This window comes from Hyla sarda, chromosome 5 (genome assembly GCF_029499605.1).
Source record: "Hyla sarda isolate aHylSar1 chromosome 5, aHylSar1.hap1, whole genome shotgun sequence".
In the NCBI taxonomy this organism is placed as follows: domain Eukaryota; kingdom Metazoa; phylum Chordata; class Amphibia; order Anura; family Hylidae; genus Hyla; species Hyla sarda.
In genome coordinates this window covers 10,223,655-10,246,480 of record NC_079193.1, presented here as the reverse complement: position 1 = coordinate 10,246,480, position 22,826 = coordinate 10,223,655, and the positions used below count along the sequence as shown (strand labels likewise).

Genomic DNA, 22,826 nt, shown 5'->3' with positions numbered 1-22,826 from the left:
CCTCTCTGTATCAGGAGGTCTGTGGTCTCCGGAAACTTGACAAATTTCCCTTGAGCAAGCTGAAGCAGCAGAGGAAACCACACCCTGCGTGGCCAAAATGGTGCTATCAAGATGACAGACGGCTCTTCCCTCAGGATTTTCCCCAAGACTCTGGGAATCAGAGGTAGGGGAGGAAATAGGTAAAGGAACCTGTTCTTTCAAGGGATCGAGAAGGCATCTAACACTTCCGGATGATCCCAGGCATTCAATGACCCGAACCTCTGTAATCTGCTGTTCTGCTTGGTCGCCATTAAGTCGATCTCCGGTATTCCCCATCTGAGGAAAATTGGCTCGAGGTATTTCATGTTGATTGACCATTCTGTTGGTAGGAGAGTCTGTCGGCTCAGAAGATCTGCTTGGAGGTTCACCGTACCTTTTATGTGTATGGCCTTCAGGCCCACTACCACCTGCTCCGCCCACCGCATGATCAGGGCACATAGGTGTTGAAGCGTGGCACATCGAGTGCCTCCCTGCTTGTTTAAGTAATATGCCGCGGTGGCGTTGTCTGTTCGCACCAGAACAGATCTCCTGCAAACATAAGGCTCGAAATGGAGCAGGGCAAGATGGATAGCCTTTAATTCCCGAAAGTTGGAGGATTTTGACCTCATCCTCAATGACCAGGAACCTTGAGTCCATAGTTCTCCTAGGTGAGCACCCCAGCCTCGGACAGACGCATCCGTAGTAATGGTGACTTGGTGTTCGGTTATGAAACTTTTCCCCCGTATTAAATTTGACTTGATGGTCCACCACAGCAGGTCCTTCAGGACAGCAGGAGATACCTTCATGAAACGACTCAGGGAGTTTAAATTCTTGTTCCAGACTTTCAGAATCTCTTGCTGGAAATCTCTTAGATGGGCTCTTGCCCAAGGCACTGCTTCTATGGAAGCTGTCAGAGACCCTAGGATGCTCATAGCCCTTCTGATGGAAATCCTCGGGTGACGCTGGAGCTTCATTATTCTCTCCTTTATACGGATAATCTTTTCCTCTGGTAGAAAGATCTTCATTTGATGTAGATCTACCAGGAGCCCCAAGAACTGGATACGGGAAGAAGGAATCAACTTGGACTTCTGGAGGTTTACCATAAAACCCACCTTCTGGAGCAAACTGAGACATAGATGAAGATGGTGTTTTATTACTTCTGTATTGTTGGCGATGATTAACCAATCGTCGAGGTAGGGCACAATCCTTATCTGTTGGAGGCGTAGGGCCGCTACCAGGACAATAACGAGTTTTGTAAAGATTCTCGGTGCAGGTGATAATCCAAAGGGCAGAGCCCTGAACTGAAAATGGTGAACCTCTTGTTTCCCCTGTACTGCTACACGTAAGAACCTCCTGTCCTCCAACCTGATGGGCACATGGAGATAGGCGTCTTTTAGGTCCAGACATACCATGACATCCTCCGGACTGGCAATGCTGTACAGGGATCTTATATTGTCCATCTTGAACTTGACTTTTTTCAAATACTTGTTCAAGTATCTGAGATCTATAATTAACCGCCATTTCAGATCTGGTTTCGGCACTGGGAAAACGTGGGAGTACACTCCCTGGAATTCCTCTCCAGGGGGAACAGGCTCTAGTGCTCCTTTTTTCAGGAACTCCAACAGGAGCGATCGGACTCTGAAATCTTTGTCCAAGTTTAGGAGAAACCGGTCTCTTGGACGGTGTAAAAACTCCAAAGCATAACCTTCCTGAATAATTCTTAACACCCAGGGGTCGGAGGTCACTGACTGCCATTCTGGAAGGAAGGCTGACAGCCTTGCGCCCACTGGGCCGAGGTGTCTGGCGTCAGAATTCCCTTTTTGGATCAGCAGGACCCGACTGCTTCTTCTTTTTGTCCTGATACCTGGACTGGAACTTTCTGTCCCTTCGCTGGAAAGGGCGTCTCTGGTAGCTTCCTTTGTTCCTTTGAGAACGGAAGTTTCTATATGGTTTCCGAAAGGACTGAAGAACATCCAGTTCTTTATCTTTCTTTTTTTGTTTCAGGACTTTGTCCAGTCTCTTCCCAATAAGCTTACCCGGTTCAAAGGGCAAGGTACAAAAATGACCCTTTGATGAGGCATCTCCTGTCCATGGCTTCAGCCAGATTGCTCTTCGTGTCGAGTTTGCAACCGCCATTGTTTTTGCAGCAATTTTTAGCACGTCAATGGAAAAATCGCACAGATAATCCGCGGCCGACTTTAAGGAGGACAGTTGCTTTGACAGATCATGTCTAGAGACACCCGATTCTATATCCTGAGGTTGCTGAGCCAGAGCCTGAGAGCCCTGGAAACCGGGACTGAAGAGAGTGCTGCTTTGCCCAGGGAGGCAAGATTAAGATGCGATCTTTTGAGAAAGGTGTCTGCTTTTCTGTCAAGCGGATCTCTGAGTAGCGCTGATTCATCTGCAGGGAAAAAAGATTTTTTTGATAGCCTAGCTACCGCTGGATCTACCACTGCAGGCTGGTCCCAAGACTCAGATGCTGATGGATCTAATCTGTACATCATTTTGAAACGTGATCCTAGGTCCAACCGCTTATCCGGCTTGTCCCACTCTTTTTCCATTATGCTTTTTAGGATTTGGTGACCTGGCAGGATCCTAGATCTTTTCTTTGGAAAATAGAATAAAGCTTCTTTATTCTGCCCGGATCGCTCATGTTTGCCGGATTCTACACAGCGTTTAACTTTTTTTATCAACCCTTCGGCAGCCTCCTTTTTAAATAGATAAAAATCTTCAGTAACCTTCTCCTCTTCCGAGGATGAGCTTGAAGAGGATGAGGAGGAAGGACTCCGCTTCCTATATTGTTTCTTTGCCTTCCTACAGGAAGGACCCGGAGAGGATGACTCAGAAGATGAGGAACTGGTACTGGATATAGGGGACCTCTTCATCTTCTTCTTAGATTGACCAGTGCCTGAAGTACCAGAAGCGGAGACTTTACGCTTTTTAGATAACTTCTTTAATTTTTTATCCGTCTCTGTATCATCAGAGAATTTTTCCTTGAACCAGGAAAAAAAGGTCTTAGCTTCAGTGGCTAGATCCGCCTCTGGGGGTGTACACCCCTTGCATATGTTAGATGGCCAGTCATCTAGAAGAGTTTGGAGGCAACTGATGCACCTCTTTGTTTCTGCAGCAGCTGCGGCCTCCTTATTTTTGGCACATGCATCACAGTCCTCATAAGGGCATTCATCAGGGAGAGGTTGCTCACATGTAACACAGAGCCTGTGCTTAACCTTAGATAGCTTTTTCCTTGAACTAGCTTCTGAAGACATCTGGAAAACATGCACATACTACCATCAGGCTGAGCACAGTAAGGGATGTTGTAAGCACTTCTGACACCATATCTTACCTTATTAGACCCAGAACCCGGCTGCCCAGCTCAAGAGACCAGGCACCGCCGAGTTCCCGGTCTAATAAGGTCTTCCCGCCGGCCCCCCGCAGTGTCAGCCCGACCGCTGACGTCAGAAGCGCGCGCTCCTCCAGCATAACAACAACCGCTGGAGGACGCGCGCATGGACCATGCCATCAGCGCAGAACGCCGGCAGAGGAAGAACAGCAGGAGCTGAAGCACCGTGCTGTAGGTAAGTACAGACCATCAGAAAAACACAGTGGTTCTGCATGGCTAATTTTCCGGGACCCCGCACTGGCCCTGAAAGGCTACAAACTGCCGGGACCCCGCACCGGTACAGCATACTCACACCGCTGCCGGGACCCCGCACCGGCCCTGCAAGCCTACAAACTGCCGTATCGGCTATATACAGATACACAAGAGCTGCCGGGACCCCGCACCGGCTACCACATAAGTATACGTACATATATACGCCGGGACCCCGCACCGGCTGCCACATAAGTATACATACATATATACGCCGGGACCCCGCACTGGCTACCATATAAGTATATATACACATAATATACGCCGGGACCCCGCACCGACTATAACAACATCAGGGATTTTCCCGATATATTCTGTACATACCCACAGGTACTGCCAGAGACCCCGCAATGGCTTCAATCGTAGCAGCCAGGACCCCGCAAGGCTGAAAACTGGACGGACGGATGGACGATCCTTGACGTGGAGGAAAGGAAAAAACACAGTGTGGTATGGTAAAAGGGGTTACTTTATAGGGGTCCGGTCCGCCCCTTTACACTAATTAATTGTTAATTAGCATATTTTTCTAGGGGACGGTCCTGGTATGTGAGTGGGATCGGATATATCCCTTCTGTGCTGCTGTAGGGACGATGAGGAAATATATATATATATATATAGTGTATAATAGCAGCAGATATAATATATAGTGTATAATATCAGCAGATATAATAATAATATATAGTGTATAATACCAGTAGATATAATATAGTGTATAATACCAGTAGATATAATATATAGTGTATAACAGCAGCAGATATAATAATATATAGTGTATAATAGCAGCAGATATAATAATATATAGTGTATAATAGCAGCAGATATAATATATAGTGTATAATAGCAGCAGATATAATATATAGTGTATAATAGCAGCAGATAATATATATATATATATATATATATATATATATATATATAGTGTATAATAGCAGCAGATATATAGTGTATAATAGCAGCAGATATAATATATAGTGTATAATACCAGCAGATATAATAATATATAGTGTATAATAGCAGCAGATATAATATATAGTGTATAATACCAGCAGATATAATATATAGTGTATAATACCAGCAGATATAATATATAGTGTATAATACCAGTAGATATAATAATATATATATATATATATATATATATATATATAATAATATATATATATATATATATATATATATATATATATATATATATATATATATATATATATATATATAGTGTATAATACCAGTAGATATAATATATAGTGTAATACCAGTAGATATAATATATAGTGTATAATACCAACAGATATAATAATAATATATAGTGTATAATACCAGTAGATATAATATATAGTGTATAATACCAGTAGATATAATAATAATTGTTACGCCGAGCGCTCCGGGTCCCCGCTCCTCCCCGGAGCGCTCGCTTCTCTCTCGCTACCGCAGCGCTCCGGGCAGCTCCACTGACCCGGTGCGCTGCGATACCGTCTCCAGCCGGGATGCGATTCGCGATGCGGGTAGCGCCCGCTCGCGATGTGCATCCCGGCTCCCGTACCTGACTCGCTCTCCGTCTGTCCTGTCCCGGCGCACGCGGCCCCGCTCCCTAGGGCGCGCGCGCGCCGGGTCTCTGCGATTTAAAGGGCCACTGCGCCGCTGATTGGCGCAGTGGTTCCAATTAGTGTGTTCACCTGTGCACTCCCTATTTATACCTCACTTCCCCTTCACTCCCTCGCTGGATCTTGTTGCCATTGTGCCAGTGAAAGCGTTTCCTTGTGTGTTCCTAGCCTGTGTTCCAGACCTCCTGCCGTTGCCCCCGACTACGATCCTTGCTGCCTGCCCCGACCTTCTGCTACGTCCGACCTTGCTTCTGTCTACTCCCTTGTACCGCGCCTATCTTCAGCAGTCAGAGAGGTTGAGCCGTTGCTAGTGGATACGACCTGGTCACTACCGCCGCAGCAAGACCATCCCGCTTTGCGGCGGGCTCTGGTGAAAACCAGTAGTGACTTAGAACCGATCCACTAGCACGGTCCACGCCAATCCCTCTCTGGCACAGAGGATCCACTACCTGCCAGCCGGCATCGTGACAGTAGATCCGGCCATGGATCCCGCTGAAGTTCCTCTGCCAGTTGTCGCCGACCTCACCACGGTGGTCGCCCAGCAGTCACAACAGATAGCGCAACAAGGCCAACAGCTGTCTCAACTGACCGTGATGCTACAGCAGCTACTACCACAGCTTCAGCAATCATCTCCTCCGCCAGCTCCTGCACCTCCTCCGCAGCGAGTGGCCGCTTCTGGTCTACGACTATCCTTGCCGGATAAATTTGATGGGGACTCTAAATTCTGCCGTGGCTTCCTTTCGCAATGTTCTCTGCACTTGGAGATGATGTCGGACCAGTTTCCTACTGAAAGGTCTAAGGTGGCTTTCGTAGTCAGCCTTCTGTCTGGAAAAGCTCTGTCATGGGCCACACCGCTCTGGGACCGCAATGACCCCGTCACTGCCTCTATACACTCCTTCTCGGAAATTCTAAGTGTCTTTGAGGAACCTGCCCGAGCCTCTTCTGCTGAGACTGCCCTGTTGAACCTGGTCCAGGGTAATTCTTCCGTTGGCGAGTACGCCGTACAATTCCGTACTCTTGCTTCAGAATTATCCTGGAATAATGAGGCCCTCTGCGCGACCTTTAAAAAAGGCCTATCCAGCAACATTAAAGATGTTCTGGCCGCACGAGAAATCCCTGCTAACCTACATGAACTCATCCATCTTGCCACTCGCATTGACATGCGTTTTTCCGAAAGGCGTCAGGAGCTCCGCCAGGATATGGACTTTGTTCGCACAAGGCGTTTTTTCTCCCCGGCTCCTCTCTCCTCTGGTCCCCTGCAATCCGTTCCTGTGCCTCCCGCCGTGGAGGCTATGCAGGTCGACCGGTCTCGCCTGACACCTCAAGAGAGGACACGACGCCGCATGGAGAATCTCTGCCTGTACTGTGCCAGTACCGAACACTTCCTGAAGGATTGTCCTATCCGTCCTCCCCGCCTGGAAAGACGTACGCTGACTCCGCACAAAGGTGAGACAGTCCTTGATGTCTACTCTGCTTCTCCACGTCTTACTGTGCCTGTGCGGATATCTGCCTCTGCCTTCTCCTTCTCTACTATGGCCTTCTTGGATTCCGGATCTGCAGGAAATTTTATTTTGGCCTCTCTCGTCAACAGGTTCAACATCCCAGTGACCAGTCTCGCCAGACCCCTCTACATCAATTGTGTAAACAATGAAAGATTGGACTGTACCATACGTTTCCGCACGGAGCCCCTTCTAATGTGCATCGGACCTCATCACGAGAAGATTGAATTTTTGGTCCTCCCCAATTGCACTTCCGAAATCCTCCTTGGACTACCCTGGCTTCAACTCCATTCCCCAACCCTGGATTGGTCCACTGGGGAGATCAAGAGTTGGGGGCCCTCTTGTTTCAAGGACTGCCTAAAACCGGTTCCCAGTACCCCTTGCCGTGACTCTGTGGTTCCCCCTGTAACCGGTCTCCCTAAGGCCTATATGGACTTTGCGGATGTTTTTTGCAAAAAACAAGCTGAGACTCTACCCCCTCACAGGCCTTATGATTGTCCTATTGACCTCCTCCCGGGCACTACTCCACCCCGGGGCAGAATCTATCCTCTGTCCGCCCCAGAGACTCTTGCTATGTCGGAGTACATCCAGGAAAATTTAAAAAAAGGCTTTATCCGTAAATCCTCCTCTCCTGCCGGAGCCGGATTTTTCTTTGTGTCCAAAAAAGATGGCTCTCTACGTCCTTGCATTGACTACCGCGGTCTTAATAAAATCACGGTAAAGAACCGCTACCCCCTACCCCTCATCTCTGAACTCTTTGATCGCCTCCAAGGTGCCCACATCTTTACCAAACTGGACTTAAGAGGTGCTTATAATCTCATCCGCATCAGAGAGGGGGATGAATGGAAAACGGCATTTAACACTAGAGATGGACACTTTGAGTATCTGGTCATGCCCTTTGGCCTGTGCAACGCCCCTGCCGTCTTCCAAGACTTTGTTAATGAAATTTTTCGTGATCTCTTATACTCCTGTGTTGTTGTATATCTGGACGATATCCTGATTTTTTTCTGCCAATCTAGAAGAACACCGCCAGCATGTCCGTATGGTTCTTCAGAGACTTCGTGACAATCAACTTTATGCCAAGATAGAGAAATGTCTGTTTGAATGCCAATCTCTTCCTTTCCTAGGATACTTGGTCTCTGGCCAGGGACTACAAATGGATCCAGACAAACTCTCTGCCGTCTTAGATTGGCCACGCCCCTCCGGACTCCGTGCTATCCAACGTTTTTTGGGGGTTCGCCAATTATTACAGGCAATTTATTCCACATTTTTCTACCGTTGTGGCCCCTATCGTGGCTTTAACCAAAAAAAATGCCAATCCCAAGTCTTGGCCTCCTCAAGCGGAAGACGCCTTTAAACGGCTCAAGTCTGCCTTTTCTTCGGCTCCCGTGCTCTCCAGACCTGACCCATCTAAACCCTTCCTATTGGAGGTTGATGCCTCCTCTGTAGGAGCTGGAGCGGTCCTTCTACAAAAAAAATTCTTCCGGGCATGCTGTTACTTGTGGTTTTTTTTCTAGGACCTTCTCTCCGGCGGAGAGGAACTACTCCATCGGGGATCGAGAGCTTCTAGCCATTAAATTAGCACTTGAGGAATGGAGGCATCTGCTGGAGGGATCAAGATTTCCAGTTATTATTTACACCGATCACAAGAACCTCTCCTACCTCCAGTCTGCCCAACGGCTGAATCCTCGCCAGGCCAGGTGGTCTCTGTTCTTTGCCCGATTTAATTTTGAAATTCACTTTCGGCCTGCCGATAAGAACATTAGGGCCGATGCTCTCTCTCGTTCCTCGGATGCCTCGGAAGTTGAACTCTCTCCGCAACACATCATTCCTCCTGACTGCCTGATTTCCACTTCTCCAGCCTCCATCAGGCAAACTCCTCCAGGAAAGACCTTCGTCTCTCCACGCCAACGCCTCGGAATCCTCAAATGGGGTCACTCCTCCCATCTCGCAGGTCATGCAGGCATCAAGAAATCTGTGCAACTCATCTCTCGCTTCTATTGGTGGCCGACTCTGGAGACGGATGTCGTGGACTTTGTGCGAGCCTGCACTGTCTGTGCCCAGGATAAGACTCCTCGCCAGAAGCCCGCTGGTTTTCTTCATCCTCTGCCTGTCCCCGAACAGCCTTGGTCTCTGATTGGTATGGATTTTATTACAGACCTACCCCCATCCCGTGGCAACACTGTTGTTTGGGTGGTCGTTGATCGATTCTCCAAGATGGCACATTTCATCCCTCTTCCTGGTCTTCCTTCAGCGCCTCAGTTGGCTAAACAATTTTTTGTACACATTTTTCGTCTTCACGGGTTGCCCACACAGATAGTCTCGGATAGAGGCGTCCAATTCGTGTCAAAATTCTGGAGGGCTCTCTGTAAACAACTCAAGATTAAATTAAACTTTTCTTCTGCATATCATCCTCAATCCAATGGACAAGTAGAAAGAATTAACCAGGTCTTGGGTGATTATTTACGACATTTTGTTTCCTCCCGCCAGGATGATTGGGCAGATCTTCTACCATGGGCCGAATTCTCGTATAACTTTAGAGTCTCTGAATCTTCCTCCAAATCCCCATTTTTCGTGGTGTACGGCCGTCACCCTCTTCCCCCCCTCCCTACTCCCTTGCCCTCTGGTTTGCCCGCTGTAGATGAAGTGACTCGTGATCTTTCCACCATATGGAAAGAGACCCAAGATTCTCTTTTACAGGCTTCATCTCGCATGAAAAAGTTTGCCGATAAGAAAAGAAGAGCTCCCCCCATTTTTGCTCCCGGAGACAAGGTATGGCTCTCCGCTAAATATGTCCGCTTTCGTGTCCCCAGTTACAAACTGGGTCCACGCTATCTTGGTCCTTTCAAAGTCTTGTGCCAAATTAATCCTGTCTCTTACAAACTTCTTCTTCCTCCTTCTCTCCGTATTCCTAATGCCTTTCATGTCTCTCTTCTTAAACCACTCATCATCAACCGTTTCTCTCCCAAATTAGTTTCTCCCACTCCTGTCTCCGGTTCTTCTGACGTCTTCTCAGTGAAAGAGATACTGGCCTCCAAGACGGTCAGAGGAAAAAGGTTCTTTTTGGTGGATTGGGAGGGCTGTGGACCTGAAGAGAGATCCTGGGAACCTGAGGACAACATCCTAGACAAAAGTCTGCTCCTCAGGTTCTCAGGCTCTAAGAAGAGGGGGAGACCCAAGGGGGGGGGGTACTGTTACGCCGAGCGCTCCGGGTCCCCGCTCCTCCCCGGAGCGCTCGCTTCTCTCTCGCTACCGCAGCGCTCCGGGCAGCTCCACTGACCCGGTGCGCTGCGATACCGTCTCCAGCCGGGATGCGATTCGCGATGCGGGTAGCGCCCGCTCGCGATGTGCATCCCGGCTCCCGTACCTGACTCGCTCTCCGTCTGTCCTGTCCCGGCGCGCGCGGCCCCGCTCCCTAGGGCGCGCGCGCGCCGGGTCTCTGCGATTTAAAGGGCCACTGCGCCGCTGATTGGCGCAGTGGTTCCAATTAGTGTGTTCACCTGTGCACTCCCTATTTATACATCACTTCCCCTTCACTCCCTCGCTGGATCTTGTTGTCATTGTGCCAGTGAAAGCGTTTCCTTGTGTGTTCCTAGCCTGTGTTCCAGACCTCCTGCCGTTGCCCCCGACTACGATCCTTGCTGCCTGCCCCGACCTTCTGCTACGTCCGACCTTGCTTCTGTCTACTCCCTTGTACCGCGCCTATCTTCAGCAGTCAGAGAGGTTGAGCCGTTGCTAGTGGATACGACCTGGTCACTACCGCCGCAGCAAGACCATCCCGCTTTGCGGCGGGCTCTGGTGAAAACCAGTAGTGACTTAGAACCGATCCACTAGCACGGTCCACGCCAATCCCTCTCTGGCACAGAGGATCCACTACCTGCCAGCCGGCATCGTGACAATAATATATAGTGTATAATACCAGTAGATATAATATATAGTGTATAATAGCAGCAGATATAATATATAGTGTATAATACCAGCAGATATAATAATATATAGTGTATAATAGCAGCAGATATAATATATATATATATATATATATATATATATATATATATATATATAGTGTATAATAGCAGCAGATATAATATATAGTGTATAATATCAGCAGATATAATAATATATAGTGTATAATACCAGCAGATATAATAATATATAGTGTATAATAGCAGCAGATATAATATATAGTGTATAATAGCAGCAGATATAATATATAGTGTATAATAGCAGCAGATATAATATATATATATATATATATATATATATATATATATAGTGTATAATAGCAGCAGATATATAGTGTATAATAACAGCAGATATAATAATATATAGTGTATAATACCAGCAGATATAATAATATATAGTGTATAATAGCAGCAGATATAATATATAGTGTATAATACCAGCAGATATAATATATAGTGTATAATACCAGCAGATATAATAATATATAGTGTACAATAGCAACAGATATAACATATATAGTGTATAATACCAGCAGATATAATAATATATAGTGTATAATACCAGCAGATATAATAATAATATATAGTGTATAATACCAGTAGATATAATATAGTGTATAATACCAGTAGATATAATATAGTGTATAATACCAGTAGATATAATATATAGTGTATAATACCAGCAGATATAATAATAATATATAGTGTATAATACCAGTAGATATAATATAGTGTATAATACCAGTAGATATAATATATAGTGTATAATAGCAGCAGATATAATATATAGTGTATAATACCAGCAGATATAATATATAGTGTATAATACCAGCAGATATAATAATAATATATAGTGTATAATACCAGTAGATATAATATATAGTGTATAATACCAGTAGATATAATATATAGTGTATAATAGCAGCAGATATAATATATAGTGTATAATACCAGCAGATATAATATATAGTGTATAATACCAGCAGATATAATAATAATATATAGTGTATAATACCAGTAGATATAATATAGTGTATAATACCAGTAGATATAATATATAGTGTATAACAGCAGCAGATGTAATATATAGTGTATAATAGCAGCAGATATAATAATAATATACAGTATATAATACCAGCAGATATAATATATAGTGTATAATACCAGCAGATATAATATATAGTGTATAATACCAGCAGATATAATAATATATATAGTGTATAATACCAGCAGATATAATATATAGTGTATAATAGCAGCAGATATATATATATATATATATATATATATATATATATATATATATAGTGTATAATAGCAGCAGATATATAGTGTATAATAGCAGCAGATATAATAATATATAGTGTATAATAGCAGCAGATATAATAATAATATATAGTGTATAATAGCAGCAGATATAATAATATATAGTGTATAATAGCAGCAGATATAATAATAATATATAGTGTATAATACCAGCAGATATAATATATAGTGTATAATAGCAGCAGATATAATATATAGTGTATAATAGCAGCAGATAAAATATATAGTGTATAATAGCAGCAGATATATAGTGTATAATAGCAGCAGATATAATAATATATAGTGTATAATAGCAGCAGATATAATATAGTGTATAATACCAGTAGATATAATAATATATAGTGTATAATACCAGCAGATATAATAATATATACGGTAGTGTATAATAGCAGCAGATATAATATAGTGTATAATAGCAGCAGATATAATATAGTGTATAATAGCAGCAGATATAATATATAGTGTATAATACCAGCAGATATAATATATAGTGTATAATACCAGCAGATATAATAATATATAGTGTATAATAGCAGCAGATATAATAATATATAGTGTATAATAGCAACAGATATAACATATATAGTGTATAATACTAGCAGATATAATAATATATAGTGTATAATACCAGCAGATATAATATATAGTGTAATACCAGTAGATATAATATATAGTGTATAATACCAGTAGATATAATATATAGTGTATAATACCAGTAGATATAATAATATATAGTGTATAATACCAGCAGATATAATAATATATACGGTAGTGTATAATAGCAGCAGATATAATATATAGTGTATAATACCAGCAGATATAATAATATATAGTGTATAATACCAGCAGATATAATATATAGTGTATAATAGCAGCAGATATAATAATATATAGTGTATAATAGCAACAGATATAACATATATAGTGTATAATACCAGCAGATATAATAATATATAGTGTATAATACCAGCAGATATAATATATAGTGTAATACCAGTAGATATAATATATAGTGTATAATACCAGTAGATATAATAATATATATAGTGTATAATACCAGCAGATATAATAATAATATATAGTGTATAATACCAGTAGATATAATATAGTGTATAATACCAGCAGATATAATATAGTGTATAATAGCAGCAGATATAATAATATATAGTGTATAATAGCAGCAGATATAATATATAGTGTATAATAGCAGCAGATATAATATAGTGTATAATACCAGCAGATATAATATAGTGTATAATACCAGCAGATATAATATAGTGTATAATAGCAGCAGATATAATATATAGTGTATAATACCAGCAGATATAATATATAGTGTATAATACCAGCAGATATAATAATATATAGTGTATAATACCAGCAGATATAATAATATATAGTGTATAATACCAGCAGATATAATAATATATAGTGTATAATACCAGCAGATATAATATATAGTGTATAATACCAGCAGATATAATATATAGTGTATAATACCAGCAGATATAATATATAGTGTATAATCTCCAGCAGATATAATATATAGTGTATAATACAAGCAGATATAATATATAGTGTATAATACAAGCAGATATAAAATATAGTGTATAATACCAGCAGATATAATATATAGTGTATAATACCAGCAGATATAATAATAATATATAGTGTATAATACCAGTAGATATAATATAGTGTATAATACCAGTAGATATAATATATAGTGTATAACAGCAGCAGATATAATATATAGTGTATAATACCAGCAGATATAATAATAATATATAGTGTATAATACCAGTAGATATAATATAGTGTATAATACCAGTAGATATAATATATAGTGTATAATAGCAGCAGATATAATATATAGTGTATAATACCAGTAGATATAATATATAGTGTATAATAGCAGCAGATATAATATATAGTGTATAATACCAGTAGATATAATAATAATATATAGTGTATAATAGCAGCAGATATAATAATATATAGTGTATAATACCAGCAGATATAATATATATATAGTGTATAATACCAGCAGATATAATAATATATAGTGTATAATAGCAGCAGATATAATAATATATACGGTAGTGTATAATAGCAGCAGATATAATATAGTGTATAATACCAGCAGATATAATAATATATAGTGTATAATACCAGCAGATATAATAATATATATAGTGTATAATACCAGCAGATATAATAATATATAGTGTATAATACCAGCAGATATAATAATATATAGTGTATAATACCAGCAGATATAATAATATATAGTGTATAATACCAGTAGATATAATATAGTGTATAATACCAGCAGATATAATATATAGTGTATAATAGCAGCAGATATAATAATATATAGTGTATAATACCAGCAGATATAATAATATATAGTGTATAATACCAGCAGATATAATATATAGTGTATAATAGCAGCAGATATAATATATAGTGTATAATAGCAGATATAATAATATATAGTGTATAATACCAGCAGATATAATAATATATAGTGTATAATACCAGCAGATATAATAATATATAGTGTATAATACCAGCAGATATAATAATATATAGTGTATAATACCAGCAGATATAATAATATATAGTGTATAATACCAGTAGATATAATAATATATAGTGTATAATACCAGTAGATATAATAATAATATATAGTGTATAATACCAGTAGATATAATAATAATATATAGTGTATAATACCAGTAGATATAATATAGTGTATAATACCAGTAGATATAATATATAGTGTATAATAGCAGCAGATATAATATATAGTGTATAATACCAGTAGATATAATAATAATATATAGTGTATAATAGCAGCAGATATAATAATATATAGTGTATAATAGCAGCAGATATAATATAGTGTATAATACCAGTAGATATAATAATATTTAGTGTATAATAGCAGCAGATATAATATAGTGTATAATACCAGCAGATATAATAATATATATAGTGTATAATAGCAGCAGATATAATATATAGTGTATAATACCAGCAGATATAATAATATATAGTGTATAATAGCAGCAGATATAATAATATATAGTGTATAATACCAGCAGATATAATAATATATAGTGTATAATACCAGCAGATATAATAATATATAGTGTATAATACCAGCAGATATAATAATATATAGTGTATAATACCAGCAGATATAATAATATATAGTGTATAATACCAGCAGATATAATAATATATAGTGTATAATACCAGCAGATATAATAATATATATAGTGTATAATAGCAGCAGATATAATATATAGTGTATAATAGCAGCAGATATAATATATAGTGTATAATAGCAGCAGATATAATATATAGTGTATAATAGCAGCAGATATAATATATAGTGTATAATATCAGCAGATATAATAATATATAGTGTATAATACCAGCAAATATAATAATATATAGTGTATAATACCAGCAGATATAATAATATATAGTGTATAATACCAGCAGATATAATAATATATAGTGTATAATACCAGCAGATATAATAATATATAGTGTATAATACCAGCAGATATAATAATATATAGTGTATAATACCAGCAGTGTATAATACCAGCAGATATAATATATATATATATATATAGTGTATAATACCAGCAGATATAATAATATATAGTGTATAATACCAGTAGATATAATATAGTGTATAATACCAGCAGATATAATATATAGTGTATAATAGCAGCAGATATAATAATATATATAGTGTATAATACCAGTAGATATAATAATATATAGTGTATAATAGCAGCAGATATAATAATATATAGTGTATAATACCAGCAGATATAATAATATATAGTGTATAATACCAGCAGATATAATAATATATAGTGTATAATACCAGTAGATATAATAATATATAGTGTATAATACCAGCAGATATAATAATATATAGTGTATAATAGCAGCAGATATAATATATAGTGTATAATACCAGCAGATATAATATAGTGTATAATACCAGCAGATATAATATAGTGTATAATACCAGCAGATATAATATAGTGTATAATACCAGTAGATATAATAATATATAGTGTATAATAGCAGCAGATATAATAATATATATAGTGTATAATACCAGTAGATATAATAATATATAGTGTATAATAGCAGCAGATATAATAATATATAGTGTATAATAGCAGCAGATATAATAATATATAGTGTATAATACCAGCAGATATAATAATATATAGTGTATAATACCAGTAGATATAATAATATATAGTGTATAATAGCAGCAGATATAATATATAGTGTATAATACCAGCAGATATAATATAGTGTATAATACCAGCAGATATAATATAGTGTATAATACCAGCAGATATAATATAGTGTATAATACCAGTAGATATAATAATATATAGTGTATAATACCAGCAGATATAATAATATATAGTGTATAATACCAGCAGATATAATATATAGTGTATAATAGCAGCAGATATAATATATATATAGTGTATAATACCAGTAGATATAATATAGTGTATAATACCAGCAGATATAATATATATATATAGTGTATAATACCAGTAGATATAATATAGTGTATAATACCAGCAGATATAATATATAGTGTATAATAGCAGCAGATATAATAATATATAGTGTATAATACCAGCAGATATAATATATAGTGTATAATACCAGATATAATAATATATAGTGTATAATACCAGCAGATATAATAATATATAGTGTATAATACCAGCAGATATAATATATAGTGTATAATACCAGCAGATATAATATATAGTGTATAATACCAGCAGATATAATAATATATAGTGTATAATACCAGTAGATATAATATAGTGTATAATACCAGTAGATATAATAATATATAGTGTATAATACCAGCAGATATAATAATATATAGTGTATAATACCAGTAGATATAATATAGTGTATAATACCAGTAGATATAATATATAGTGTATAATACCAGTAGATATAATAATATATAGTGTATAATACCAGCAGATATAATATATAGTGTATAATACCAGCAGATATAATAATATATAGTGTATAATACCAGTAGATATAATATAGTGTATAATACCAGCAGATATAATATATAGTGTATAATAGCAGCAGATATAATATAGTGTATAATACCAGCAGATATAATAATATATAGTGTATAATACCAGTAGATATAATAGTGTATAATACCAGTAGATATAATAATATATAGTGTATAATACCAGCAGATATAATAATATATAGTGTATAATACCAGTAGATATAATATAGTGTATAATACCAGTAGATATAATAATATATAGTGTATAATACCAGTAGATATAATAATATATAGTGTATAATAGCAGCAGATATAATATATAGTGTATAATACCAGCAGATATAATATATAGTGTATAATACCAGCAGATATAATATATAGTGTATAATACCAGCAGATATAATATAGTGTATAATACCAGCAGATATAATAATATATAGTGTATAATACCAGCAGATATAATAATATATAGTGTATAATACCAGCAGATATAATAATATATAGTGTATAATACCAGCAGATATAATATAGTGTATAATACCAGCAGATATAATAATATATAGTGTATAATACCAGGAGATATAATAATATATAGTGTATAATACCAGCAGATATAATAATATATATAGTGTATAATACCAGCAGATATAATAATATATAGTGTATAATACCAGTAGATATAATAATATATAGTGTATAATAGCAGGAGATATAATAATATATAGTGTATAATACCAGCAGATATAATAATATATAGTGTATAAAACCAGTAGATATAATAATATATAGTGTATAATACCAGTAGATATAATAATATATAGTGTATAATAGCAGGAGATATAATAATATATAGTGTATAATACCAGCAGATATAATAATATATAGTGTATAATACCAGGAGATATAATAATATATAGTGTATAATACCAGCAGATATAATAATATATAGTGTATAATACCAGCAGATATAATAATATATAGTGTATAATACCAGGAGATATAATAATATATAGTGTATAATACCAGCAGATATAATAATATATAGTGTATAATACCAGGAGATATAATAATATATAGTGTATAATACCAGCAGATATAATATATAGTGTATAATACCAGCAGATATAATAATATATAGTGTATAATATCAGCAGATATAATAATATATAGTGTATAATACCAGCAGGTATAATATATAGTGTATAATACCAGCAGATATAATAATATATATAGTGTATAATACCAGCAGATATAATATATATAGTGTATAATACCAGCAGATATAATAATATATAGTGTATAATACCAGCAGATATAATATATAGTGTATAATACCAGCAGATATAATATATAGTGTATAATACCAGTAGATATAATATATAGTGTATAATAGCAGCAGATATAATAATATATAGTGTATAATACCAGCAGATATAATAATATATAGTGTATAATACCAGTAGATATAATAATATATAGTGTATAATACCAGGAGATATAATATATAGTGTATAATAGCAGATATAATAATATATAGTGTATAATACCAGCAGATATAATAATATATAGTGTATAATACCAGCAGATATAATAATATATAGTGTATAATACCAGGAGATATAATAATATATAGTGTATAATACCAGCAGATATAATAATATATAGTGTATAATACCAGCAGATATAATAATATATAGTGTATAATAGCAGCAGATATAATAATATATAGTGTATAATACCAGGAGATATAATATATATATAGTGTATAATACCAGCAGATATAATAATATATAGTGTATAATACCAATAGACACATATAGAAGCTCCTCTCTAATACGTCGATGCTCCAGTATAATCCTCATCTGTACACGGTCACAGGTCACAGGTCACAGGTCACAGGTCACTGCTATTACAATATACATTACATACCGACACCACAGAACGAAGTCCTGAAGCACGTGACGTCTCACAACTGCTCCGCCCACAATCCCAGAATGCACCAAACACGTCATCAGTAGGAGCCCGGAGCCGAACGAATGGAGGAGGAGAGGAAGGTCACATGATCCCCACTATATACACATAGGAGGGGGCACTACTGATCACATGATCCCCACTATATACACATAGGAGGGGACACTACTGATCACATGATCCCCACTATATACACATAGGAGGGGACACTACTGATCACATCATCCCCACTATATACACATAGGAGGGGACACTACTGATCACATGATCCCCACTATATACACATAGGAGGGGGCACTACTGATCACATGATCCCCACTATATACATATAGGAGGGGGCACTACTGATCACATGATCCCCACTATATACACATAGGAGGGGACACTACTGATCACATGATCCCCACTATATACACATAGGAGGGGACACTACTGATCACATGATCCCCACTATATACATATAGGAGGGGGCACTACTGATCACATGATCCCCACTATATACACATAGGAGGGGACACTACTGATCACATGATCCCCACTATATACACATAGGAGGGGGCACTACTGATCACATGATCCCCACTATATACACATAGGAGGGGACACTACTGATCACATGATCCCCACTATATACATATAGGAGGGGGCACTACTGATCACATGATCCCCACTATATACACATAGGAGGGGACACTACTGATCACATGATCCCCACTATATACACATAGGAGGGGACACCACTGATCACATGATCCCCACTATATACACATAGGAGGGGGCACTACTGATCACATGATCCCCACTATATACACTACTGATCACATGATCCCCACTATATACACTACTGATCACATGATCCCCACTATATACACTACTGATCACATGATCTCCACTATACACTACTGATCACATGATCTCCACTATACACTACTGATCACATAATCTCCACTATACACTACTGATCACATGATCCCCACGATATACACTACTGATCACATGATCTCCACTATACACTACTGATCACATGATCCCCACTATATACACATAGCAGGGGACACTACTGATCACATGATCCCCACTATATACACATAGGAGGGGACACTACTGATCACATGATCCCCACTATATACACATAGGAGGGGACACTACTGATCACATGATCCCCACTATATACACATAGGAGGGGGCACTACTGATCACATGATCCCCACGATATACACATAGCAGGGGACACTACTGATCACATGATCCCCACTATATACACATAGGAGGGGGCACTACTGATCACATGATCCCCACTATATACACATAGGAGGGGACACTACTGATCACATGATCCCCACTATATACACATAGGAGGGGACACTACTGATCACATGATCTCCACTATACACTACTGATCACATGATCTCCACTATACACTACTGATCACATGATCCCCACGATATACACATATGAGGGGACACTACTGATCACATGATCCCCACTATATACACATAGGGGACACTACTGATCACATGATCCCCACTATATACACATAGGGGACACTACTGATCACATGATCCCCACTATATACACATAGGAGGGGACACTACTGATCACATGATCCCCACTATATACACATAGGAGGGGGCACTACTGATCGCATGATCCCCACGATATACACATAGCAGGGGACACTACTGATCACATGATCCCCACTATATACACATAGGAGGGGGCACTACTGATCACATGATCCCCACTTTACACTACTGATCACATGATTTCCACTATATACACATAGGAGGGGACACTACTGATCACATGATCCCCACGATATACACATAGGAGGGGGCACTACTGATCACATGATCCCCACGATATACACATAGCAGAGGACACTACTGATCACATGATCCCCACTATATACACATAGGAGGGGGCACTACTGATCACATGATCCCCACTATATACACATAGGAGGGGGCACTACTGATCACATGATCCCCACTATATACACATAGGAGGGGACACTACTGATCACATGATCCACACGATATACACTACTGATCACATGATCCCCACTATATACACATAGGAGGGGGCACTACTGATCACATGATCCCCACTATATACACATAGGAGGGGACACTACTGATCACATGATCCACACGATATACACTACTGATCACATGATCCCCACTATATACACATAGGAGGGGGCACTACTGATCACATGATCCCCACTATATACACATAGGAGGGGGCACTACTGATCACATGATCCACACGATATACACATAGGAGGGGACACTACTGATCACATGATCCACACGATATACACATAGGAGGGGGCACTACTGATCACATGATCCCCACTATATACACATAGGAGGGGACACTACTGATCACATGATCCACACGATATACACATAGGAGGGGACACTACTGATCACATGATCCCCACTATATACACATAGGAGGGGACACTACTGATCACATGATCCACACGATATACACTACTGATCACATGATCCCCACTATATACACATAGGAGGGGATACTACTGATCACATGATCCCCACTATATACACAATGTTACGCCGAGCGCTCCGGGTCCCCGTTCCTCCCCGGAGCGCTCGCCTCATCCTCGTTGCTGCAGCGCCCCGGTCAGATCCACTGACCGGGTGCGCTGCGGTACCGCCTCCAGCCGGGATGCGATTCGCGATGCGGGTGGCGCCCGCTCGCGATGCGCACCCCGGTCCCCGTACCTGACTCGCTCTCCGTCGGTCCTGTCCCGGCGCGCGCGGCCCCGCTCCCTAGGGCGCGCGCGCGCCGGGTCTCTGCAATTTAAAGGGCCAGTGCACCAATGTTGGTGCCTGGCCCAATCTTCCCAATTAGCTTAATTGGCTCCCACCTGCTCCCTGCCTATATCTGACCTCCTCCCATGCACTCCCTTGCCGGATCTTGTTGCCCTTGTGCCTAGTGAAAGCGTTCCCTTGTTTGTTCCTAGCCCGTGTTCCAGACCTCCTGCCGTTGCCCCTGACTACGAACCTTGCCGCCTGCCCCCGACCTTCTGCTACGTCCGACCTTGCTTCTGTCTACTCCCTTGTACCACGCCTATCTTCAGCAGTCAGAGAGGTTGAGCCGTTGCTAGTGGATACGACCTGGTCACTACCGCCGCAGCAAGACCATCCCGCTTTGCGGCGGGCTCTGGTGAAAACCAGTAGTGACTTAGAACCGGTCCACTAGCACGGTCCACGCCAATCCCTCTCTGGCACAGAGGATCCACTACCTGCCAGCCGGCATCGTGACAGTAGATCCGGCCATGGATCCCGCTGAAGATCCTACACTGGTCGCCCAGCTAGCCCTAAAGATCGCCCAACGAGATCACCAGCTGACCTCCGTGACACTGCATCTTCAGTCACAGATACAGCAGCTTCAGTCACAACTTCAGTCACAGCTACAGCTGCAACAACCATCTCCTCCGCCGGCTCCTGCAACTCCTCCGCAGCAACCGGCCGCTCCTAACCCCTGCTTGTCCCTGCCGGACAAATTTGATGGGGACTCTAGACTCTGCCGTGGTCTCCTTTCTGGAAAGGCCATGGATCCCGCTGAAGATCCTACACTGGTCGCCCAGCTAGCCCTAAAGATCGCCCAACGAGATCAACAGCTGGCATACTTGACCTCCGTGACACTGCATCT

General features: G+C 39.2%; 1 protein-coding gene across 5 annotated transcripts in view; it reads right to left on the bottom strand.

The window, feature by feature from the left end:
* Positions 1 to 19,175, bottom strand: part of TPMT (thiopurine S-methyltransferase) — a 45,177-nt gene extending 26,002 nt beyond the window's left edge. For 4 of the 5 annotated variants that reach the window (XR_008843767.1, XM_056518837.1, XM_056518841.1 and 1 more), the window contains exon 1: positions 19,098 to 19,175. The gene's annotated coding sequence lies outside the window, so the exon portion shown is untranslated. Of the gene's footprint in view, positions 1 to 18,972; positions 19,066 to 19,097 lie in introns of those variants that run through there. The other variant, XM_056518839.1, reaches the window with a different exon arrangement.
* Positions 19,176 to 22,826: the final 3,651 nt, after the last annotated feature.